The sequence below is a fragment of the Castor canadensis genome, chromosome 1 (assembly GCF_047511655.1).
Source record: "Castor canadensis chromosome 1, mCasCan1.hap1v2, whole genome shotgun sequence".
In the NCBI taxonomy this organism is placed as follows: Eukaryota; Metazoa; Chordata; class Mammalia; order Rodentia; family Castoridae; genus Castor; species Castor canadensis.
The window spans coordinates 105,954,822-105,975,008 of NC_133386.1; the positions used below are offsets into that span (position 1 = coordinate 105,954,822).

At 38.0% G+C, this 20,187-nt stretch overlaps 1 long non-coding RNA gene across 1 annotated transcript in view; it reads right to left on the reverse strand.

Moving 5' to 3' along the window:
* Positions 1–15,177, reverse strand: part of LOC141424985 (uncharacterized) — a 74,099-nt gene extending 58,922 nt beyond the window's left edge. The window contains exon 1 of the long non-coding RNA XR_012449992.1: positions 14,977–15,177. This is a non-coding gene — a long non-coding RNA (uncharacterized lncRNA). The remainder of the gene's footprint in view (positions 1–14,976) is intronic.
* Between the last annotated feature and the right edge of the window lie 5,010 nt (positions 15,178–20,187).

A 20,187-nucleotide genomic window follows, 5' to 3' on the forward strand; every position in this document is an offset into this window, starting at 1 on the left:
CACAGGAAAACTCTGAGTAAACAAAGCCTGCAGGGCCAGGTGAGTGCTAAGCTCACTGCAGAGATCTACATGAATAACACCTCCAGCAACAGCAGGCTGACAGCAGCAGGCAGGCAAGACACAGCAGCAGATACCATTCACAGAACTGTCTCCAGACTCTTATTTTTTCCTTTTCTCCCTACCTTTGATGAGAGAACAAACGAATTACACCGGCATGCTGAAAAACTTACTGAAACTATATTGCATTTGAACTTGGGACACTTGGTGGGTTTTGTATGTGTGTGTGTGTGTGTGTGTGTGTGTGTGTGTGTGTGTGTGTGTAGTTTTGTTCTACTTTATGGGTCCCCTTTGATGAGACAAATAAAGAACAACATCTGAGGCACCATCTCCAGGACTGGAGACTGAGACAGACACCCAAATTATTAAGACTGAAACTTCATTGCATTTGAACTTGGAGGTTTTTTGTTTTTTTTTAATTTTCTATTTTTCAGTTTCTTTTATTTTATTTTTATATACATATAAATATATTTCTTTCATTTATGTATCTTTTATTTTTATTCTTATCTTTTTTTTATTTTTTATTTTCAATCCTCTCTCTGTCTCTCTAATGCCTGTTCAGCTTACTGTCGATTAGTACACTAACGCTCCCTGTTTATACCTTTGAAACTTTCTTGTCTGAATCCTTGTTCTGTTTTCTCCTTCTTGTCCATTTATTTGTTTCTCCCTTTTCTTTAACTTCTTGTCTTCCATCTCTTCTCATCCTTGCATTCTAAATATTACCATTGTTATTATTACAAGCTAGAAAATACTTAATTGCACACAGTACAGGGACAGAAACAACACCAAAGACAATGACGGGAAAACAGAAAAAACAGGGAAACCAGTTTCCCAACAGCAAAAAATTAGTACAGGAACCAGAGGGGAATGAAGAAAACAGATACTCAGATCCAGACTCCAACAAAATGAAGATAAACTATGCCAAAGGACCCAATGAAGCCCACAAGAATAATTTAAAAGAAGAAATACTACAGGTACTCAATGAGAATTTTATAGAGATGATACTGGATAGGGTCAACCAAAATGTACAGGAGACACCCAAGAAATTCCAAGACAACAAAAATAGAGAATTTGAAAAAACAAAAGAAGAAATAAAGGAAACCATAGAAGCACTGTATAAACACCAAAGTGAAAGAGAGAACACGATGAATAGACTGATAAATGAACTCAGGACAAAAATGGACAACATTAAAGAGGAAACCAGCCAGGATAAGGAAAACCTCAGAAAAAAGAATGAAAGAGAACTGCAAAACAAAACAGAAGGCCAATTCAGCGGAATAGAACAAACAGAAGACAGAATCTCAGAACTTGAAGATGAAATAGTAATTAAAGGAAAAACCAAAGAACTATTAATTAAACAACACAAGACCTGTGAAAAGAAAATGGAAGAACTCAAAATAGATGGAGCAATAAAAGTCTTCCACAATAAGCAGAAACTAAAACAATATGTGACCACAAAGCCACCACTACAAAAGATTCTTCAAGGGATCCTGCACACAGAAAGTGAAATCCAACATAACCATGAAAGGGCAGGCAGCAGCAAACTACAGGAAAAGAAAAAGCAAGACAGTAGAGAGTAACCTCAACTTAGGTACACACAATCAAACCTTCAAATAACTAAGACAACTAAATGACAGGAATCACCACATACCTATCAGTACTAACACTTAATGTTAACAGACTTAATTCACCCATCAAAATGCACCCCTTGATGAAATGGATTAAAAAGGAAGATCCAACAATTTGTTGCTTACAGGAGACCCATCTCACCAACAGAAATAAGCATAGGCTTAGGATGAAAGGCTGGAAGATTTACCAAGATAATGGTCCCCCAAAACAGGCAGGAGTAGCAATACTTATCTCTGACAAAGTAGACTTCAAACCTACATTGATCAAACGAGATAAAGAAGGACATTCCATACTAATAAAAGGGGAAATAGACCAAAAGGAAATAACAATCATAAACCTGTATGCACCCAATGTCAATGCACCCAATTTCATCAAACATACCCTGAAAGACCTAAAAGCATATATTAACACCAACACAGTTGTTGTGGGAGACATTAACACCCCATTATCATCAATAGATAGGTCATCCAAATAAAAAATCAATAAGGAAATCCAAGATCTAAAATATACAATAGATCAAATGGACCTACTTGATGTCTACAGAACATTTCATCCAACTTCTACACAATATACATTCTTCTCAGCAGCCCATGGAACCTTCTCCAAAACAGATCATATCCTAGGGCACAAAGCAAGCCTCAGCAAATATAAGAAAATAGAAATTATACCATGCATACTATCTGATGGCAATGCAGTAAAAGTAGAACTCAACAACAAATGTAAAGACAAAAAACATGCAAACAACTGGAAACAAAATAACTCATTACTTAATGAACAATGGATCATTGATGAAATAAATGAGGAAATTAAAAAGTTCCTGGAAGTCAATGAAAATGAAAACAAAACCTACCAGAACCTATGGGACACAGCTAAGGCAGTCATGAGAGGAAAGTTTATAGTCATGAGTGCATATATTAAAAAGACTGAAAGATCCCAAATCAATGACCCAATAATACATCTCAAACGCCTAGAAAAAACAAGAACAAGCAAGTCCCAAAACAAATAGAAGGAGAGAAATAATACAAATAATAGATGAAATCAATGAAATAGAAACCAAAAAATCCATTCAAAGAATTAATGAAACAAAAAGTTGGTACTTTGAAAAAATAAACAAGATCAATAGACCCCTGGCAAACCTGACTAAAATGAGGAGAGAAAAAAACCCAAATTAGTAGAATCAGGAATGTAAATGGGGAGATAACAAGAAACACCATGGAAGTCCAGGAAATCATTAGAGACTACTTTGAGAACCTATATTCAAATAAATTTGAAAATCTTAAAGAAATGGACAGATTTCTAGATACATATGACCATCCAAAACTGAACCAAGAGGAAATTAATCACCTGAATAGATCTATAACACAAAATGAAATTGAAGCAGCAATCAAGAGTCTCCCCAAAAAGAAAAGTCCAGGACCTGATGGATTCTCTGCTGAATTCTATCAGACCTTTAAAGAAGAATTCATAACAACCCTCCTTAAACTGTTCCACGAAATAGAAAGGGAAGGAAAACTGCCAAACACATTTTATGAAGCCAGTATTACACTTATCCCAAAACCAGGCAAAGACACCTCTAAAAAGGAAAACTATAGGCCAATCTCCTTAATGAACATTGATGCAAAAATCCTCAACAAAATAATGGCAAACTGAATTCAACAACACATCAAAAAGATTATTCAACACGACCAAGTAGGCTTCATCCCAGGGATGCAGGGGTGGTTCAACATATGAAAATCAATAAACGTAATAAACCACATTAACAGAAGCAAAGACAAAAACTACCTGGTCATCTCAATAGATGCAGAAAAAGCCTTTGATAAGATCCAACACCATTTTATGATAAAAGCTCTAAGAAAACTAGGAATAGAAGGAAAGTACCTCAACATTATAAAAGCTATATATGAAAAACCTACAGCCAGCATTATCAATGAAAAAGAAGCAGGCATGACAGTGCTCCACTTATCATCCCAATGAAGGTGGAAAAGTTTAAAATAGGATCATTGTCCATGTCTGGCTTGGCAAAAAGCAAGAATCCATTTCCAAAATAACCAGAGCACAAAAGGGCTGGGTGTGTGGCTCAAGTGGTAACACACTTGCCTAGCAAATACAAATCCCTGACTTCAAACCCCACAACTGCTAAAAAAATCTACATAAGCAGGCCATAAGCATTTCCATAAGAAAATACTTGAGGATATTTGTCAAAATTTGAACCTAAGTCTAAGAAAGCATCTGTAATAGAGATTCTAAGTCTTTAAAGTACAAGTTCAGCCAAGTGCCAGTGACTCATGCCTATAATCCTGAGTATAGAGAAGACAAAGATCATAAGAATCATGGTTCGAAGCCAGCCTAGAGAGATAGTTCACGAGACTATGTCTCGAAAGCAGCTCATGGAGTGGCTGAAGCTGTAGGCCCTGAGTTCAAACCCCTGTGCAGCAAAACAAAAAAAATTACAAGTTAGTAAATATTTCAGGTTTGTGACCCATATTACCTCTGTGAGAAATGCTCAACTCTGCTTTTGTAGTACAAAAGAAAATGAAGAAAATTCATGAAGGATTTCCTGTGCTGGATATTTACAAAAACAAGAAACAGGCAGGATTGGTCCCTAAACTGTGTTTCCTCAAACTGTATTCTAGAATATAACACTAATAATACTCTAGAATTGGTTCCATAAAGACATCAGGAGGGGAAAAGTGCTATAGTATGGATATGGAATATTCTTCAAAGGCCCATTGTTAATGACTTGGTCACCTGCTTGGCACTATGGGGAGATGGCAGAAACTTCAAAAGGTGGGGCATCATGGAGATATTCAGAGCATTTCTAGCCATGTCTTCAAGTGGAATTTTGGGACTCTGGTCTCTTCCCCTCTTTCTCCATCCATAATATGAGAGGCCCTGCTCCACCATGACCTCTTCCCATGATGAGTCAAACTTCACAAGGGACCCAACCCATCATGACATGGAACCATGAGCCAAAATGTCCTTTTGTCTTTGTAAGTTGATTTTCTCAAGTTGTTGTTATAGTGACACAAAACAAAACAACACAGTAATATTTCCTTTCTATCTTATTAGTCTAATGAGGAGCTTTGGATACTGAGTACTGGGGATCAAGGAAGCATACAAGTTAAAATTTGTTCCTCTCACTCAACAGCCCTGTCCAGTCAGGAAGCAACAGCTGAGCTTCCAATCAGACATGATCTTTCCTGCCTAGGATTCTGTTGTCTCAAGGGATGAGTCTACCTGTCCTGAGAATAGAGCTTCTGTCTTCAACATTCAGATGAGATGCTGAGCACCATTGCTAGTAAAGGCAATTAGGTAATTTGCAATCTCTTATTAAATATTTTGAAAATGAGAACAGATGTTCTAAGAGATTTCATGCTGGGGAAGCAATGAGGAGAGGAAGAGGACATGCCTGAAATTATAAGAAACAAGTCTCATGCCTCTCCTTCAACTGTGTGCTATCCTTTTGACAAATTGTTATACATATTGGCCCCAACACTCACCAAGCTGTCATTACACTGGCCTCATACTCCCTATATTTCCATTAAATTTTATTAGGATATCTTCTTTTTACAGGGGGATTCATTGTGACAATTCTAAATAGGCTTATATTGTACATTGGGTAGATTATCCCCACCATCTCTCTCCTTCAAACCCCTCCCCACTCCACTTAAAACTATTGCAAGAGTTTTCTTTGTTCTATTTCATATAAATACATCATGGCCTCATACTCTGAGTTAGAGCATCGCCCATTTCTTTTAAGAGCAGAAATCTGCCTTTCCTCAAACATGATGACTATTTACAATTGTTCTCATATTTACTTGAGTTGTTGTGGTGAGGTTGAATGAGGATTTTGATCAATGTGTTAGTTTTCTAGGGTTCCATAAAATTCTATGTAAAACAAGATGCTTTAAAATAAAACTTTATTTTTTCATAGTTGGAAATAGAATTTTAAGTATCAAATGTCATCTGTGTTGTTTTTCTGAGGAATTTTTACATGACATGTAAATGTTTATCTCCTTCAGTTTTTTGTTGTTTATTCATTTATTCATATGTGCATACAAATAAGTCCATTGTTTGAACCAAATCTCCCCCTGCCTCCCACCCCCTCACTGTCCCCAACTTCCCTTACTTCCAGGCAGAACCTGTTCTTCCTTCTTCTCCAATTTTGTTGAAGTGAAGACATAAGTGATTATAAGAAAGACAGCATTTTGCTAGTTTAAGATAAAGATAGCTATACAGAGAATTCCTAATATTGTTTCCATGCACATGTATATTACAACCTGAATTGGTTCATCTCTACCAGTCACCTTCCCATAGTGGCCTGTGTCAGTTTTAGATTACTTTATTTGCTCCTCTACAATGGGCACATCAAACAATTTTTAGTTTTGGGTTTCCTACCTTTCCTTATTCCTCCTATATACATTCTCCCCTTAGTGTGTGACCAATTTCCAATAATATCACTGCATTTGTTTGAGATCTAAAGTCTGCATATGGGGAAGAACATACAATTTTTGGCCTTCTGAGTCTGGTTAACTTTGCTTAAGATGATGTTCTCTAGTTCCAACAAAATTTCATTCTTTGTGGCTGAGTAAAATTCCATTGTCTATAAATACATTTTCTTAATCCATTCATTGGTAATGGGGCATCTTGGCTATTTCTGTAACTTGGCTATTGTGAATAGTGCTGCAATAGTGCTGTCTGTCATTTCCTTGCTCTATGGGACAGGTTGGGGTGTCACCATTAACACTGCAGTTACTGACTCTTCCAGAAAAACTTCAGTGGCTTCATTGATATATTCTGTGGTCCCACAACAGATGAATCCTTTTATCTACAGTGTAAGAAATAGAGATGAAAGAAGCCTTGAGAAAACTTAGCAGAATTCCTTCTCTTCTGTGATGTGTGATTTGGTTTGAACTTCACTTTTTATGGTAAGTCACAATGACAGGATCACTTGTGGGCAATAATGACTTACTCTTCTGTCACCACATTTCTCTAGGATGAAATGATACAATAATGACCAGGTACATTTTAAATGGGCTAGAAGTCTACCTGACTTTGGTGTGGATAGAGCTCTATGTTTGACACATGGTTTCAGTTCTTTATGCAAAATTACTTTCTTCTTGCTTTTCAAAAGCAGAAGCTGTAGCAGATATTCACTTATCAATTATTCTGTGGGGTTTTCTTGGAAGAATGCAAGGTAGAGAAAGTGGAGACATACAGAAATATTTAAATGAATCTTATCTTAAAATACCTCATATTTTAAAATAGCTTCTTCCTGATTATTTGACTAGACTTATTAGAATTTTGTCCCTGAGTAATGTTTAGGAAAGGAGTGTATTCAGGGTTTGTAATGTAAATTCTGACTCCTGATAATTTCTACCTATATCTTTCTGAGGTAATAATAGCATGCATTGAACTCATTTTCAATAGCTATAAAATGTGCATGATTAGAGGACATCAAGTGATATGATGGTGACACTCTAGACACTCATCAATGAAGGTATATTTGGTCCTGTTATGAAAGAACCCTTAAACACTAATATACTGAATTCAGAGTGGTACCTTTTATTTCAATGAATTCAGAGGCAAGGAACAGTAGGACAAAGAATTAAACATCCTTGTTTTCCACAATGTGGCCTCATTTTAGATCTTGCTCTCTTCCATATGACTGCAGAAAGTGAAAGTGACAGGTGTCACACCCAGAAATTATACCAGACACAGAAAAAAGAGCCCCCTTCCCTGGATCCATTGATATTTCACTCTCCCTTGAGTCAAGCAGTGTACTGAATGGTGGACCTCAGAATAAATCCACAACTTATCCACAAAAATGTGGTTAATTTATGTGATAAATGGATTACTGGTAACTGTCTGGGGAAAAGGGATTTGAGAGGTAGCATTTCCTGAATTAATCAACTGGGCCATAAATATTATACCATGTTAATAAGAAGACACATAGAAAAGGAGAAAGCACCAAGGAATAAAAGGAAGTATTGTAACCCTGGAAATAGAAATTGGATTGATGTGGCTCTTGTTGTTTGGAGGACTTGATCCTGTTTTGTCCACAAAACTCATTTTTGTAGAAGTCTAAGATTTTTCTCACACTCCAGAAAACATACATATACAATCTATTATATAAATATTCTCTTTTTCACTTTGTTTAAATTTCATGCTTAGTGAACTGATCCTATGTCTTGTTATCTTGATGATCTTCCATCACAAAAAATCATGGGTTTGAACTCAGTGCCTTCCACTTACTAATAAGGTGAGCTGCAACTTGAGCCATGCCCCCAGCCCTTCATGGGTTCATTATTTTTGCCCAGGCTTCACTGAATTGCAATCCTACTCCTTAAGCTTCCATACATAGCTGGGAGAAAAAAAAAACAATCTCGTCCCAGTCTTGTCCTTCTGAGTAACTAGGATTACAAGTGTGAGCCATCATGCCTGTTTTTCAATTCTTCAACGATTTTATTGTGTACGGTGACATTAAAAATAAAGATCACTTCTGATTATAGCTATGTCATTGGTACTTTTTCTTCTGCCATAGTGAATGAAGTTGTTAGAATATTTTCATTCATGTTTTATGAAGTTAAAAAAAGGTTAATTACAGTGTTGAAATTATTTTAGTTTTGTTATTTCTATACATAATGTACATAATGTACTTTGTTCATATTCACCCCCCCATTCCCCTCTCCTTTCCCAACAACCTTCCATTGGTATCCTTTCTAACAGTTACCCATTTAGGTTTTAATTATGAGAGAAAGCATTATATCAGACATATGAGAGACATGTGAGAATATATAAGAAAAATCATGCCACATTTCTCTTTTGAAACAGGCTAATGTAACATGTTAATCACATTACATTGTGTCCAAAACATTTTCCTAAGCAATTAAATCAACTTAACCTCCCATGAAGTATTTCTGGTGATCAACATCATCTGCAAGATATTTTTATTTACATTAACAATACAGTGAGCCTAAAGTAACATTTGCTTCTCATTTCTCTGTTTTTGAGGTGCTGAGTGTATCAACATTCACATTATTTTTTGTCTGTGATATATGCATTTATGATTTTCCATTTTTCTTCTTATCTTTTTCAATTTATTTCCTAATAGCATTTTATTGTATTATGATCTCAGTGTTTTATTCCATACACATTGCTAATTTGGTCTTTAGGAGTGAGTCTCCATTTACATTTGCTTTGTAGTATTTAGTGTATGCTCACTTACTTAGTCTTTTGTGTGTTGTTTATTTTTATTTGATATAAGGTCTAGTAATGTAGCCCAGGCTTGCCTTTGCCTCCAAAGTGCTTGTTACAGAGGTGCTCTGCATACACAGTTATGCACTTAGTTTTAACTTGGATTAATGTGCCAGTGTTTCCCCTTCTAGTTTTTGGTCAGTTGATCTGGCTATTGAAACCCCTCACTCATTTGCCTTGATAAAAGAAATTACACTCTATCTTTTACAGTTGAGACACAAGTCACCTAAAATTTATTTTTACCTCTGGTGTAAGCAAGAAATTAAAATTCATTTTTTTCATGGCACCTTGTTTTTAGCATTGGGAACACACAGTGCCAGGTTACTTGTTGTCCTCTTTTTCTCAGATATGCTACAGCCTGATTTCATAGTTCATGTCATGTGGGTTTCATCCAGAGTGTCATTTGACACATCCAGAGTGTCAAATGGACTGGCCTTTCATACTCAAGTAAATAATTACTGAGGCATTCCCTTGAAAACTATATCCACATCATGCCATATTAGCATGCCCTCTAGTGAATTTAATATTCATAAATTCACATAATTAGGTGATTTCAGTCTCTTGAGATGGTTTTTGTGATGTTATTGGAACTTCATGAGTGAGGATGTCTATAATTCTCACAAGAAAAAAAGAACCTTGACTCTACAATACAGAGATAATAAAGAAAATTGTTGTTCATTGCAAGGACTTAAAAAGCAGGAATGTAGTTTCATGGACTAGGGATTCATTTAGTACTAGAAGAAGGGGCCTCTTCCTAAAACTCATTATGCTCATAGTTACCAGGTGGTTGTGGCTGATACAGGTGTTGATCATGAAACTGATGCTAGACAGTAACCTGGGTGCCTTTCCCTTGATCCATTGAGAATAGTCATGCATGAGACATATTTGTGTCACATTGAATTGTGTTCCTCTGAATGATTCTTCCATTCCCTAATCCCTTCACTTCTAAATATGAGTCTAAGTGATAAGAGGGTGAAGAATATTCATCTTAGTACATGGGTTTTAGAGAGAGTGATCTTATCCCATAATATGAATGGATCTCACTTATTTGCATTAGATAAATAGAAATAGAGAGAAATTGGATTAATGCAGCCGGTTTTTGATTGTTTTGTTTGTATAACTTTGCCTCAAAATGTAGTTAAGAACACTAAAAACTAATGCATTTTTATCACCACTTTTCATGTCTCTACAACAAATTATATGAATATACTTATTTTTAACCTCAATAAAATTTCAATGTAATAAACACTTTCTCTGTCTTAGTTGTTATTTTCATCATTGCACTTCTGAGACACAATCATGTTTTTGGGTGTAGCAGGTATTCATTTATTTACAGTGCTGTACTTGCCTGATGCATAATGAAAAAATAATAATTTTTCTGATGATGAAAAAATATCCATAATTATTTTTCTGTTATTGTGCATAAAGCTGACTGAGCATTCTCTTTCTTTTCTTTCAGAAAATGTAAAATTGTTTGACTCTTTGGGAAATTCATGTGTGAATTTCCTCTTTTGTTTAGTTTCAGTGATTTTTTAAAAGCTTGTTAAAATAATTTATGAGCCCACTAGGTGAACCAGGTGCTCATATCATCATGAAACTTTTTCACATTCTATGACAGTCACTTAGGTATGTAGTATTGTTTCATTATTTTTCTCTTATTTCCCACTTAGAAACTATGTGTTGAAAATATTTCATTTGAGGTATTTTTCTTCTTGTTAATGTAAAAAAACTTCTTTATTAAACTAGAAATGAAATCAGTATTCATTATATGAAGTGCCAATCTATAACTCATGTGTTGGGCTCATTTCTCCTAGTTTTTAGTGGATCCACACAGTGTTTTCTTCAGTATGGATTAATATGTTAGTATTTTCCATAATGTTTGCATTCAATAATTCTTTGTAATGTAAATATTCTTACAGAATTGTAAAGGATTTAGAGTTTTATCTTTGACTTTTAGGTCCTGAAACAGTCTGTTTTGTTTTGTTTTTTTGCCTTTCAGGCATTGCATTCTATCCCCAGTTCAGCAATAAATAAATTGTTTACTTACATACACATGTGTTTCTTCTTTTATGAGCAATAGGGATGTTACATCTCTCCGTGCATTAATTTCTTATGTCTTCATTTCTTTAGTACAGCAGATGTTTAAAATTATGTTAGTTTCATTCTTCTTTATTGCTAAGAAATGTTCCATTGTACATATGTGCCATATTTTGTTTATCCATACATGATGAAGGGCACCTAGGTAGATTCCTACTTAAGTATTGTATTCAATGCTTCAATAAACAAGGATGTACAGTTATCTCTCTTGTAAGCTGCCTTTCGTACCTTTGGTTATATGCCAAGCAGTGGTATTGCAGGATGATATGGTAGTTATATTTTCAGTAATATCATAGTGCCTGTACTAATTTACATTCCCTACAACAGTGTGGAGGGAAAGGAAAGTGTTCCTTTCCCCTCACATCTTTATCAGTGTTTTCTACTTTTTGCTCTTGTTGGCAACCATTCTGATGAAGTGAGATTTACCTCGATTTGTTCTTTATCTACCAGTGTACTTTTGATTTGCATTTCCCTGATGACTAAAGATGTTGAGAACTTTTCATGAATTTATTGGCCATTTGTACTTGTTTTGACAATTGTCTGTTCAGATGATTTGTCCATTTATGAATTTAGCTCTTTGTTCAGTGAATATTCAACACAAAATATTTTTCACTAACAATGGACTTACCAGGATGTAGACAATCACATGTCCAGAGCCATATTTAATTGCATTTCTGAAAATTGGCATCACAGTATACACTCCACTCCCTGTGCTGGTACCTGTGTAAATATCTGAAGCCCCAAACAACCTGGAAGCTGCCACTGTGGCTGACTACTCAACATCTGGACCCTGCTCTAGAATCCATCTCTACAGCTGAATTCTGCCCTCTTAGTAACCAACATGACCATCATAGCATTTGCCTCCTTCTCTGCTTTCAGAACTGTTTCCTCCTACTGTAATACTCCCTCCTCCTCCTCATTCTCCTCTACCACCATCATCACCACCACCACTTCTTCCTCCCCTTCTTCCTTTCTGTCTTCTCTACCTCCACTTCTGCCTGAGTTGGGAGGAGCTGATCTGTGGGAGAAAATCTGTGGGGAAGAAAGAATCTAGAGGGTGGGAGCGCCAAGAAGCAGGTCTGGGGTGAGCAAGTCTGGGGGTGGAAAAGAACCAGTATTACCAACAGGACCAGGCCTTTTTACTATCCACTGAAGTAGGATGCTTTTCTTCATGAGGTATATTTTTTAAACAATAAAGGGACTCTGGAAAGAAGAAAAGAGCATCGCTGTCAGGGAAGCAAAATGATTCAGAGAAGGAAGGAGCTGTATCCAAGGCAATACCCTCTATGCTCTTAGCAGTTTGCCTGAGCCTGACTTCATGTTCTATTCAAGTTCTGGGAGAGCTCTCAGCTGAGACTTTAAGGATCACTACATTGGAAAAAGGGTTGAAAGCTCCTGTAGAAAGTCTTCTACAAGCTTTTTCACAGATCAACACCACAATACATAGTGGATGGCAGAGAGTGGACCACCCTGTTTTTGCTTAGCATGGCTTCCAGCTAGGATACACTTTATTTCAGCCTTGCAAGATAATATGAGTTACAGGAATGAGCAACATGCATACAGGTGGGGAATCTCTCCTTCTTAAAACAGAATGAGACAGACAAAATCTTCATCAGTTTTAGTAGAACCTTCAGAATGCAGTGAGCATAAACTTTTTTTCACTAACATTTCCATGCACAAAACTAGACAAGGACACTGAGGTCACAAAAATAATAAGTCATTTTTGCTATAGAAAAGCAAATGTGTCACAGAGGATGTGAGTGATTGATATGAGACAGTAAATGATATGTGGGATATTAGTCACAGACCCCTTATGTCATGATAGACATATAGTTTAAGATGGACAAATGGTCATGACCATCATAGACATTCATACACTGTCCATGATACTTAGGAAATGGAAAAAGTACATCTGAGTCTGACTGCAAGGAAAAGAAATGGATGTTCCAAGCTGGAATATTCACCAGCATCTTGGGAACAGTGTTGGTGCTCAGGCAGATACCCAACAAAAAGTGGCTGGGCAAGCAAACCTGTGTAGGAGTGTGGAGTTAGGAGTTACTTCTGATGGCCATGTTGATTAGTAGTTTCTACAATACTGGGATCATATACAATGGAGTACTTTTCAGGTGTTTATTGGCCATTTTAATATCTTTTGTGTGCTCTCTGTTCATAGCATTTTAATAATTCTGGGCTGGGTTTTTAGCTTACTATATTTTCAAATGTGGTGGGCTAAGCAAGATGTAAATTATTCCCAAGTTAAGCAGCATCATTAGTTTTATTCTTTGAAAATAACCACAGTGCTGTCCCCTACCACACCTACACAGAAGAGTACTTGATGCCTCCTCTTGACACTATTCATTTCTGCAAATACCACTGTGGCTTGAGGATCACCATATGGAGCCTCCTTCTGGATCTGTCTTCAAAGTTGGGGTCATTGCCTTGCCACTGAGGTCCTCTCCCACCACTGAAACCTTCATTCCTGACAACTTCACTGTCCACAGGATGCAGATGCTTTCCCCCTGGTTGCCAACACCATCAACTCTGATGCTTGAGCCATGCTGCCCAAAGTCCATGTCATGTTTCCCTAAGCCAACACAGTCCCACATCCAATGATGCACGAACTGCAGCAAGTGAGACATATGACCTGGCTGGTCTCTTTACAAACATGCAGTAGAAGAGGTATGACTCAGTCTGACAACTCAGTAAGATGCCTGTTTTTTCAGGTGAGCTATCCGGTCTAGGGAACACAGGGACCAGGGAAGGAAAGCAGAAGTATTGTCAAGTAGATGCAGGCAAGGATACAGCTACATCCATGGCAATGTCCTCCAGGATCCTAGCAGCCTGCTTGAGCCTCACAAGTTCTGTTCAAGTGCTGGGAGAGCTCTCAGCTGAAACTCCCAAGACTATTACCTTGGAGAAAAGTTGAATTCCCCTGTAGATTATCTTCTCAACATTTAAAGGATTCCTGACATCACCCTTTTCTATGTGACACTGCTATATGATTTGGGGACAGATAATCCATATTCCTCCTTGCTTTTAATCTCCTGAATAATGAGTCACTTTGAACACTTTATCTCTTTGGATGCAACCACTCCCAAGAGTAACTATTCAACTTGAAGTAGAAAATTGTCACAAATCTCTAACTGGAGCAGAGGATTTTAACTACTGTATGTGTAAGAGAGGAAGGGAGGCTGGGTTTTGTGAGGTTCATTACATTCATTTGGAGAAGGTCTTACCCCAAAATTTTCTGGAATATTAGCCACTGAGGAAGTTAGTGACAAAAGGATTAATAATTCAATATGGCAGGCTCTGTAGTGGTCTCTTCTAGAAACAAGGGAAAGGATCCTCTGGAATTTTGGGCCCACCTCTCAGATCAGCAGATATCAAAGAAATTTTTTATGGTACCAAAAGAGGCAAGCTTGACAGGGGTAACTATCACTAGTAAGAAGGTGTATTTTAGCATCTCACCAGTCACCAGATGCTGTGAGAGCATCATCCTCTGTAAATGAGCACAGGTGATCCTTTGGCACCTGAAATCCTTCCCATCTGACTATTCTTTGAGTTATGCTCCCTGTTCTCTGAGAGTATGATCATCTTCTCTTTGGAACAGGTCAATGAGGTTCATGGAGCCAATGCATAGGCTGCCTTGGACAGCCACAGGAGTCTACCTGGGTGTCTAATCCCTGTGGGAGCGAGTAAGGAAGAAGATTCTTTTACCTTGGTGGACTTTATGTTCTGGCCAAAAGACCAAAAGCAGCATAGATCAGAGAAACTCAACACCCTAAATCTCTTCCCTGAGTTCCCTCTCATAATGGGTGGAAGAAAGAAGACACTGGGTGGTAGATCTCACAGCACTCCTGGGCCTGCTCCATGAATCTCTGAAAGACTTGACAAGAATACCTGGGAAAATGAGACAGCCAGTATATTCCTACTTACATGAACCCCCAGTGAGTAGAAGAGATGCTGAGGATGTGAGAAGTACTGCTGCTTCTGAGGATTTGTACACTTTGCCTTCCTGACTCATCAGATGTTCAGGCCATACTCTCATGTTTCCCTTGCGTAATAACTTGCAGCTGTTGGCCTAAGTCCCCAAGATTGGAATCACAGTGTATCACATGAAGATCAAGGTGTTCTTGCCATAGGTTAACTTGTATTTGATTGGATGTTTCCTTATGTACCTGTGAGCAGGCAGAGCAGCAGAGATGTTTGTTATTTTTCCCAAGTCCTTTAGCAAGGCTGCATTTCATAACCAGAGGATTTTGTACAAAACCAGGCCAAGACTCGTTTTTTTTTCAGGCCAAGACTCTTGAGGAGGCCTAATGGTAACAAAGTTGAGATCTTGGTCCTTGGTAAAGGATGGAGACATTTCAAATCCATCTATTTGGTTTCTAATACCAGTGTTGTGGAAATCCTTCCTTTGCCCAATTTTTTCTCCTCTAGTTTCATGAAAGCTTGCCTAGGGAGTTCCTAGGGCTCAAGAAGGTACATGAGCACCCATCTCCCAGTTACAGACTGCACTCGAGAGTGTAGCTCTTGTTGTGACATTGGTACTCCATTAAATTGTTCATTGAGAAGCAAGGTTTGATAAAAAGCCAATATCATGAACCAATTTCATTAGAAAGCTCAAACTAAAGAGCCAAACCTACAAAACTTTTACAACAACATGGGTCTTGTGCTCTGAATACTTCTGGTAGGTTTTTGAGACAGTGACTTATGTTAGAGTGGCCTCAAAGGAATGGAATAACATGAGGTTGGAACTGGACTTAGAGGCTACATTTATTTTCTTTCAGTATTTCATCTGGGGCAAGTCATAGTATTCTAGCAAGTAACAACACAGAGCAGCCCATTGTTTCCATATATGACAGACAAAAAAACTGAAGCGTGACAGTGAGAATGACTTATACCAATCAATATGATGATCACCCCTTCCAAGTATTTCTAGCAATTGACACATCATTTTACTTTATGAGCAAATGATACTCCACTGTGCAAAACAGCAAAGTAACAGGACAATTGTGTGAACAAACCGTATCTCCACACAAATATTTAAATTTTATCCCGTACATACATTTATGGAATCTGTACAAAAGGAACACCAGTAATCAATTTTGACTCCTTCAGTACTCTCCATAACAAAGATAAACAATAGTTATATCATATCCAATAGTCTCTTGATCCATACCTTTATAATCAACAGAAAGACATTTTTCTCTCTCTCATTTACGAATCTTCCCAAATTGGTAGAATGATACCTGGGCATAGAGGGACTTTGTAAATATTTGTTGAATGAGCAAATGAATTATATATCAATGACAACAAATGATAGAGTTTTATATTCCAGATCCATCCAAAGAAATCTCACCTGGAATTCAGTGTTTATTTCTTAAAAGAAAATAAGACAGATAATGTTCAGCTGACAAACCTTCAGCAATCACCTTGGCAGTGGGCACAACACTGGCTTCACAGCTGAAGGATGCACAAAAATAGGTATACAAGTGCTTCAACTGAAGCTAGATATAAAGATCTGTTTCCTCACATTTCTTGGATTCCCTGTTGGTAATCATTCCTTAAATCTCTGGAAACTTCCACTCCTTTCCAACTAGCTCTTGTGTGCATATGACAGGAAAATGGTTGGAACACATAGGAAAGGAGGAATGTATATCAACACCCACATGGTTTCAGGTTACCCAAAAAAGGGCCTGACCAAATATGGAATTCCTCATGGTAAACTCAAACATTCTTAAATTCTGGTTTTGATACACCAAAATATCCACAAGAATATATTTTTCCTCACTTTCAAGGCCTATCTTATGGAGAATGACAGCAAGACCAAGTCTAGAACTGTGCTTGCTCACCTGAGAAACTAAAATTTGTCTCCCTTGGAATAAAATTAATAAAAGCAAATTACACACATGGTTATTTAAAAACATTCTGAGTAAAAATTTCTAGGAGTTGAAGCTGTGTCTCCATGGAAGAGCACTTGCTTAACAAGCTCTTGCCCCTGGGTTTAATTCCCTGCCCTCTTGAAAGAAAAATGAAGCTGGAACTGTTGGAGAATGTTTCTAATCCAAGCTACTCAGGAGATAGACTCAGGAGATTTCACATTCTAGACCATCCTGGGGAAAGAAACAAGATCTTGAACTCAGGATACTCCTGATTTATCAACTGAATAGCTTGTATTACAGACATGGTACACCATGCATGGATCCATTTAAGTTTTGAATGGTCAAAATGTTAAAAATCTAATCCAAAAATGGGGAGAGGGTCAGGGTGGATAAATGACCCAAACAATGTATGCACATGTGAATAAATGAACAAACAAAGAAAAAAGACCAGTAGGCTCCGATCAAAGGGCCATCCTCCCGGCTTGCAGATGGTTTCTTCATGGGGTGGTGAGACAGAGTTCTGTGTCTGTTCCCCTTCTTATAAGGACACTAATCCTCACACTTCAAGGACTTCAAGGTTGTGACATCATCTAAGCCTACTCACCTCCCAGAGGCTACCTCTCCAAACACCAGCACACTGTTTTGGCAGGGCTTTGGTATATGAACTTAGGAGTCATGATCCAGTCCCTGGTAAGGGTTGTCTCCCACATTTATTGAGCACCACCTACATGCAGGATCATGGTGAGTTGTCAAGGAAATCCTTGGGTTCCCTAAGCCCTGTGGAGGCCAGACTTGCCTCCCTGGCACCCACACCTGGTGGAAAGTGTTACTCTTTTCCAGCTCACTGCACTGCCTCCCATTGGGAATTTACAATGACCTTCCAGATTCTCATTCTGTCCTGGACATGGAGAATCACCGCACCATCATTAGGACACAGATTTAGTGAAGGAGGGATAAGAACATGCCATGGAGGGGAAGGGGAGGTCCTGTGCTATATTCAGGTTCTGTGCCCTCCTCCCCATGCCCAGTTCTGCAGGCTGTCTCTTTTTTATAACAATCACAGCCTGAGGGAAGGGTGGGCACTGTGGGTACTTCAGGGCCTCATGCTTGTTAAGCAATCACTGCACCATTTGAACCACACCCCAGTCTTTTTTTGCTATTTATTATTTTTGGAAAGGGTCTCACACTTTTGTCCCCAGCTGACTGCATACTGTGATTCTCCTAGCTACAGCCTCCAAAGTAGCTGGGATCATAGGTGCATACTACCATACCTGTTGGTTGAAATGGAGTCTGCTACTTTTTGCCTAAGCTGGCCTTGAACCATGATACTCCTGGTCTCTATCTTCTGAGTAGATGGCATAAGCCACTGCAACCAGCTACAACTTTAGTGTTTAAGTTCCTCAACCATGCTTCTGAAGCTTGGTTCTTTTAAACTTCTGATGACTTCTTTTCTGAATAGTCCAAAATATATTGAACATTTTTGTTCATAGTGTCAAAAGGAACACAAATAACTCATCCACAGATTTCAGAAGGTTTCTGTCTTAAAGTGAGACAGAAGATCTCTCTTAAAGAATGTCTCCTTCATTACTCCGGCAAACGGTGGCTCTGATGGTGCAGCCACAGTATCTAAAGTCTTCTATAAAGTCCCACACAGGATTAGAAAGTGACAGGAATTCAGTGTACAAACCACAGGCACATGGGAAAGAAAAGAGATTTAAAATAATGGAGTGTAATCATTCTAGAAATTGTGGTCTGCCCAGATCAGTTCCTCTAAAGTGCCCTACCCAAGAGGCAGTGGAAACAATCTTTAGTTTTTGACTGTGCTACATGAAACCATCTTAACTCTATTTGGCTTCAAGTTTGGTTTCTTGACAAACAACTTTGGTAATCCTCAAGGCCCCACAGGCTGGCTCACAATGTCCGGCTCAGCTGTACCAGTGACCTCTCTGCCCTCAGGCCACACTTGTTCCTTGACCCAACCCTTTGCCTCCTTTCCGGCACATGCCCTTGGGCTCCATGTGCAGTCAAAGTGTGGTGACTTTGACATGAGCAAGGGAGTGGTGGCCAAAGACAGCTTCTAGATGAGATCGTGCCCAGAGTCCCCAGTTGGACATGAGGCAAGTTAAGAGAATTGGGCCCTTGATTTCTGAATAAAGACATTTTGTTGCTGAGTCCAACTGTTCTAGCCAAACTCACACAGATGTGACAACCGTTGAGAGATACCATCTGCCAGGGGCAGGCAGTGGTCAACAGTGAGAAGAACAATTCACTGTTAGTGCTGTCCCCAGCCCAGCTGACCTGAACAAGGACACTTCACTTTGCTAGCATTTTTTACTCTCTTACACAAAGTCTCCACAGAAGAACCATGTTCACAGTGCAATTTTAGGTTCAAATGCTAATCCCCCAGAAGCTCTTTAAATGGGTGGGACACATATGGATGTATTCATTCTTGCTCCTTGCATGGCTGGAATAAAGCATTTTGAAAACATTAAAAAAAAGAAAAGATACAAGATCTTGTACTCAGGATACTCCTGTATTTATCAAGTGAATAGCCTGTATTACAGACACAGTACACCATGCATGGATCCACTTAAGTTTTGAATGGTAAAAATGTTAAAAATCTAATCCAAAAATGGCAAATACAGTAGGCTGACTCTATATCTTGGTATTGTGAAATGTCACAGGGAACATGGATGGGTATATACCTATGTTGTATGCTGACATTGATTCCTTGAGATATATACCCAGGAGTGATATGGCTGAACATTATTGTAAATCTGTTTTAAGATTTTTGAGGAAGCTCCATAATGCTTTCTGTACTAGTATACACATTCCTGCCATCAGTGTATGAGGGTTCCTTTCCCCCACAACCTCACTAGCATCTGATGTTGTATACTTTCTTGATGATTGCAATTTTGAGTGGGCCAGGATTAAATCTTCATGCAATTCTGACTTGCACTTATTTTATTACTAAAGGTGTTGAGAACTTTTCAAAAATTCATTGGTTTCCATTTCTGCTTCTTTTGATAATTGTTGGTTCAGACCATTTTCCTACTGATTGATTTAATTCCTTGTTGAATGCATTTTGAACTTACTATATGTTCAGTTTATGCAGGACTTACCAGGACTTACACTCAAACCAAGTAAAGAAGAAAATTAAGTTTATTTTTGAAAATTGACACCACCATAACTTAGAATATTGTCTCAGCCTACAGTATACAGGCTCATACTGGAATTGTTTTGGAATTTTTATCTTACATAG